Here is a 6,655-nt window from a genome sequence, read left to right on the forward strand (position 1 = left end):
TCTCACTGTGTTGCCCAGGCTGGCCTCAAACTCCTGGGCTCAAGCAATCTTCCTGTCTCAGCCTCCCAAGTGTTGGAATTGGAATTATCAGCATGAGCCACCATGCCCACCCCTCCATGTATCTTTTTTTTTTTTTTTCTTGAGATGGAGTCTTGCTCTGTCACCCAGGTTGGAGTGCAGTGGCATGATCTTGGCTCACTGCAAGCTCTACTTCCTGGGTTCATGTCATTCTCCTGCCTCAGCCTCCCAAGCAGCTGGGACTAGGCACCTGCCACCATGCCGGCTAATTTTTTTGTATTTTTAGTAGAGACAGGGTTTCACTGTGTTAGCCAGGATGGTCTTGATCTCCTGACCTCGTGATCTGCCTGCCTCGGCCTCCCAAAGTGCTGGGATTACAGGCGTGAGCCACTGCACCCGGCCCCAGCCCTCCATGTATCTTTATATGTTTATACGGTCTTCCCTCTGAGTGTCTGTGTCCTCTTCATAGAAGGACATCCGTTATTTTGGATTACGGTACACTCTAATGAACTAATTTTAACTCAATTATCTCTTTTAAGGCCTTATCTCCAATATACTCAATTCTGAGGTACTGGTGGTTAGGACATCAACATAGGAATTTGGGATTCATATGATTTAGTGGGAGAACCGAATTCAGCCCATAACACTCAGGCATAAACCTAATAAGAAACATGCAAGATCTAGGTAGGCAAATAAAACTTTAAAATGCTGCCTAAAGACAAGGAAATCTACACTTGGGCCGGCCCCGGTGGCTCACATCTGTATTCCCAGCACTATGGGAGGCCAAGGTGGGCTGATTACCAGAGATCAGGAGTTTGAGACCAGCCTGGCCAACACGGTGAAACGCCATCTCTATTAAAAATACAAAATTAGCCAGGTGTGGTGGTACATGCCTGTAATCCCAGCTACTCAGGAGGCCGAGGCAGTAGAATTACTTGAACCTGGGAGGCGGAGGTTGCGGTGAGCCGAGATTGCACCATTGCACTCCAGCTGGGCCACAAGAGTGAAATTCCATCTCATTAAAAAAAAAAAAAGAAAAATTAGCCAGGCATGGTGGCGGGTGCCCGTAATCCCAGCTACTCAGGAGGCTGAGGCAGAAGAATCCCTTAAACTTGGAAGGCAGAGGCTGTGGTGAGCCAAGATTGTGCCAATTGCACTCCAGCCTGGGTGACAGAGAGAGACTTTGTCTCAAAAGAAAAAAAAAGAAAAAGAAAAACTACATCTTAAAAGACACATAAGAAAGAAAATGGTTCCAATAACTACCTCCAAGGAAAGAAACTGCAAGTTTGGGAACAGGAATGGGAGGGAGACTTATTTTTCATTGAATAAGTGTTTGATGCTTTTAAATTTTGCTTAAATACAAGTATTACCACAAAAATCAAAGTAATAAAAAAATAAGAAATCTCTTCCAGAAATCCTAAAATCAACACCAGTGTATTGGTGCATTAGACTCAAAGAAGTCACCTCATAATGAAAACTTAGGTAGATAAACTATTTGTTTGTCTGAATGAATTCCAGGGACTCATTAGATCAATATATAGTCACGTACTGCACAATGTTTTAGTCAATGAATGAGACTGCATATACAATAGCGGTACCACAAGATTACACCCATAACACTGTATTTTTACTACACCTCTTCCACGTTTAGATTTTTTACTTACACAAATACTACTGTGTTAAAACTGCCTACAGTATTCACTAAAGTAACATGCGGTGTGGGTTTGTAAATTAAGAGCAACAGGCTATGCTGTATAGCCTAGGTGTATGGTAAGTTACACAAAACCATTTAGTTTTGTGTAAGTATGCTCTATGATGTTCATTTGTGATAAAATCACTTAGGGATGCATTTCTCAGAACACATCCCCATAACATATGACTATATATTTTCCAAGACTAAATTTAACTCCAAAGATTAATATCCAAAGATAAGGCAACACACACATTCCTTTTTTTCCCCCACAATTTTGTGACTGGATGACTGAAAAAATGCTTTTAAACATTAATCCATCCATCCATGCGTCTATGCATCCATGCATGCATCCATCCATCCAACACTCATTGCTGCTACTGCATGGGGATTCTCAACCTTATAAAAAAAAGCAACTCTCCCTTTCCCTAACTACACCTTTCAGTTGATTGAGTCCCTGATGTGTTCCAGGATCTATGCCTGACACTGGGATAGGATAATAAAGATGGTCTCTACCCTGAAGAGATGAGAAAGAAGAAGGTAAGTAATGGTGTAAGTTAAGGCTGCTCTGATAGCAGTGTCTGTTTTCTTCCCATTCTTCCCAACTTCAAATAGGATCCAGCCTGATAAACTGGCCTTAAGTAGCCAATACAAAAGTAAAATTTACAAGTTTTTTTTTTTTTTTTTTTTTTTTTTTGAGACAGAATCTTGCTCTGTCACCCAGGCTGGAGTGCAGTGGTGCAATCTTGGCTCACTACAACCTCCACCTCCCAGGTTCAAGCAATTCTCCTGCCTCAGCCTCCCGAGTAGCTGGGATTACAGGCATGCACCACCATGCCCAGCTACTTTTTGTATTTTTAGTAGAGAAAGGGTTTCACCATGTTGGCCAAGCTGGTCTTGAACTCTTGACCTCAAGTGATCCGCCCACCTCAGCCTCACAAAGTGTGGGGATTACAGGTATGAGCCACCACACCCAGCCAACACACACATTCTTTATACACTGTTGGTAGAAGGTTAGACTGTTTTAACCTTCCTAGAAAAGTAATTTGCCAATGTATACCAAGAGCCTTAAAAATGTTCATACTGACTGGCTCAAAAATTTATTCAATTTTCTTCCATTCAACAAATCACTTGTTGAATGCTTACTATGGGCCAGGCATTCACAGAACGACTTATCCTTATTCTCCAGCTTCAGACCATCAGTGCTGCTTTAATGGCAAAGGAACAAAGTTTTAACCCCTTCCCTTGGTATTCATTCAATATTTATTATGCATTCACAAGGTGCCTGGCACTGTGAACACAATGGAGAGTTCTTTTATAATCCGACTTCCCCCTATTCTCATTTCCTATCACTCCCAAGAGGGGCCTCTGTTCAGGTCAAACTACGATGTTCTTTATTCCCCAACATATTCCTACTTTCTCCCTCATTTAAATTCCACCTGACCTTTAAGATTTGGTTCAAGCCAGGGGCGATGGCTCACGCCTGTAATCCCAACACTTTGGGAGGCCAAGGCATGTGGATCACCTGAGGTCAAGAGTTCAAGACCAGCCTGGCCAACATGGTGAAACCCCATCTCTACGAAAAATACAAAAATTTAGCCGGGCGTGGTGGACAGCGCCTGTGATCCCAGCTACGCAGGAGGCTGAGGCAAGAGAATCGCTTGAACCTGGGAGGTGGAGGCTGCAGTGAGCCGAGATCGTGCCATTGCACTCCAGCTTGGGAAACGAGAGCAAAACTCCGTCTCAAAAAAAAAAAAAAAAAAAAAAAAAAAATTTGATTCAAATAGTTTTTTACCCAGTCTTTCTTGAAGGGTCGAGCAATAATTTTGTAGACTAAGGTTGTTAACTAGGATTCAGAAATAGATTTCTGTTAACTCCTAATACTGTCTGTAAAATTTTATCTAAAGGTGCATTTTTCTAGAGACAGTTCATAAAAGACTTCGAGAGGCTGCAGATGGTCTTGTCACTGAAAAACAGCAACGAATTATATTTATACTATTATTTATTGTATGCTGTTTTGTTTTTATTCCCCAAGAGTAGGGATGACACATTGTGTGGCAGACACACAGACGGTAGATATTTTGGGGATGTTTGCTCCCTCAAAATCCTTCCTTAGGATGCGGTGCCTGTAATTCCAGCTACTCAACAGGTTGAGGCAGGAGGATAGCTTGAGGCCAGAGATCTGTCTGGATAACAAAATGAGGCCCCCCACCATTTCTATAAAACAAAACAAAAAAACCTTTCCTAGAAGAAACTAACATGCCCCTTGAAAAACTAAGATTAGCAACATTTCATAAAACCCACTTTTTTTTTTCTTTTTTTTTTTTGAGACGGAGTTTCGGTCTTGTTGCCCAGGCTGGAGTGCAATGGCGCGATCTCGGCTCACTGCAACCTCCGCCTCCCAGGTTCAAGCGATTCTCCTGCCTCAGCCTCCGGAGTTGCTGGGATTACAGTCGTACGCCACCACGCCCGGCTAATTTTGTATTTTTAGTAGAAACGGGGTTTCCCCATGTTGGTCAGGCTGGTCTCAAACTCCCGACTTCAGATGATCCGCCCGCCTCGGCCTCCCAAAGTGCTGGGATTACAGGTGTGAGCCACTGCGCCCAGCCGCGACCCACTTTTAATGACAGAAACACACATCGCTTTTTCAGATATACTAACTGGACTTAAAGTTTAAAAACAATCATCGGCCGGGCGCCGTGGCTCACGCCTGTAATCCCAGCACTTTGGGAGGCCGAGGCGGGTGGATCAGAGGCGGGTACATCACGAGATCAGAATATCGAGATCATTCTGGCTAACATGGTGAAACCCCATCTCTACTAAAAATACAAAAAAACAAAAAACTAGCTGGGTGTGGTGGCTCGTGTCTGTAATCCCAGCTACTCGGGAGTCTGAGACAGGAGAATCGCTTGAACCTGGAGGCGGAGGTTGCAGTGAGCCGAGATCGCGCCACCGCACTCCAGCCTGGCGACAGTGAGACTCCCTCTCCCTCTCAAAAAAAAAAAAAGAAAAGAAAAAAAAATCGAGTATCACCAACCACACAGCAGAAATGGTTCAAAAAACCTCAAAATTGAAGATCCATTTACAAATTCTAGCGGTACTAAACCCTAAAGGCCGTAATTTTAGGTCTGTTTGCTTTTGCTTTCCGGTTGCTTTTTTAAAGGCTGACCTACTTACTGAAGATTATGGGACAACTTGGCAACATTCGTACTGCACAAAAATGGTATCTGCCCGAGCTGGAAGAATTATTTCTTAACAAAAGAGCTATCTATCGGAAGCTTGGAGATGCCCCCTGCAGTGAGAACCCTGGGGCCGTTCCATTTCTTCTGAAAAGATCCAGGCCCACAGGCAGCGACGACCCTGGCCCGATTTGTCGTGAGAGAAAAGTGAAAGTGGAGGGGATCATTCTGTCCGTCCCGTGAAAGCACGGGAGTTAGGGACGGTATGCAGGCCGGGACTTGCGGCCACTAGCCGAGGGTCGGCCTCTCCGGGGTCTCACTCGTGCCGGCGTTAGCCGTGCGCCCTGGAAGCCTTGGCGCTGCGCGCGGCTCTCCCGGGCGGGGAAAGCTGCAGCGCCGCGGAAGCTTTCCCTTCAGGTTAAAGGTCAGAGGCGCTGCGAAAAGCACAGCTGGAAAGGCGGTTGTGTGCTCCAAGCCGCTCGCCGTCCGGCCCCGCGTCCCGCCGCCCCCGCCTCTCCAGGGGCCCCGCGCATTCGGCGCCACAGCTCCGCGCTCCCAGCCCAAGTCGAGCAGCCCAAAGCGGCGCTCCCAAACTGAACGGCTCCGCTGGCCGCAGGACGCAGGCCGAGGGATGCGCTGGGACCACGTCCGTTGGCGGTTGGGGGTGAAGGGCACCCCCGGCCCCCGCCCCCGACGCGGTCGCTGGTGTCCCCACCCAGCGCTTCTTACCGGCGCTTTTGCGCCCCGCTGACTCCGGCGTCGGGCGCCGACGCGACAGTCCCGCGGCTGCCACTCGTGGATTGGGGGGCGCTCCGGGAAGAAAGGTTGAAGAAAGCCGACGGGAGGGGAGAATCGAGATTCACGGCAGAGAGAGCTTTCTGTGTTTGGGTATTTGTGGGGGGTCAGAGTTCGTGACCCCTTTCTCGGCTTGGCGGCGCGCTATCCCGCCAGCGCCTGCGCATTAGCAACGGGGAGAAGCGGCGAGAGGAGGTCGTGACGTTCCCAGAGTAGGGTGGAGGGATCGGAGGGCCGAGCAGCGGCTCTGTGAGTCCACTGCCCCCTTTTGGCTTGGAGGCAGAGTGCCCCGCCAGAGCTACGCGTTCCCAGCCAGGTAATTTTTGAAGCCACGTGCAAAGGTTTAAGCATCGTTTGCCAAAGGTGGGCATTAGGGGAAGTTTTGAGTCAACGTTTTAGATTTGAGTAATAAATGACCCTCTGGGTCTTAGGCGTATCTGTTTCTAATTTCTGGAAAACTGGGCTCTGGGTAGAGTCCAATCATATTTAAACTTTATTTTTTTTTGTATTATACTTTAAGTTCTAGAGTACATGTGCACAACGTGCGGGTTTGTTACATATGTATACATGTGCCATGTTGGCGTGCTGCACCCATTAACTCGTCATTTACATTAGTAAACTTTATATATAATGACAAGCTGAGGCCAACTCATGCAAATGGTAAGGCAAAGTTTCACTTATAAACTGTTGTGAGTAAAGAGACATAACGCCTAAACAGGGCAAGAATATAATCACTAGAGACTGGGCACAGTAGCTCACGCCTGTAATCCCAGCAAGTTGGGAGGCCGAGGCGGACGGATCACTTGAGCCCAGTTGTTCGAGGCCAGCCTGGCCAACATGGCGAAAACCTGTCTCTACAAAAAAATTAGCAGGTCCTGGTGGCGTGTGCCTGTCGTCCCAATTACTTGGAGGCTGAGGTGGGAGGATCACCCGAGTCGAGATGGCAGTGAGCCAAGATCACACCACTGCACTC

The 6,655-nt window shown here is 47.0% G+C and overlaps 1 protein-coding gene across 6 annotated transcripts in view; it reads right to left on the reverse strand.

The window, feature by feature from the left end:
- Positions 1–5,891, reverse strand: part of NR2C1 (nuclear receptor subfamily 2 group C member 1) — a 53,696-nt gene extending 47,805 nt beyond the window's left edge. For 2 of the 6 annotated variants that reach the window (XM_009248113.4, XM_054526529.2), the window contains exon 1: positions 5,617–5,891. The gene's annotated coding sequence lies outside the window, so the exon portion shown is untranslated. 6 annotated transcript variants of the gene reach the window in all.
- Positions 5,892–6,655: the final 764 nt, after the last annotated feature.

This window comes from Pongo abelii, chromosome 10 (genome assembly GCF_028885655.2).
Source record: "Pongo abelii isolate AG06213 chromosome 10, NHGRI_mPonAbe1-v2.0_pri, whole genome shotgun sequence".
Lineage (NCBI taxonomy): Eukaryota > Metazoa > Chordata > Mammalia > Primates > Hominidae > Pongo > Pongo abelii.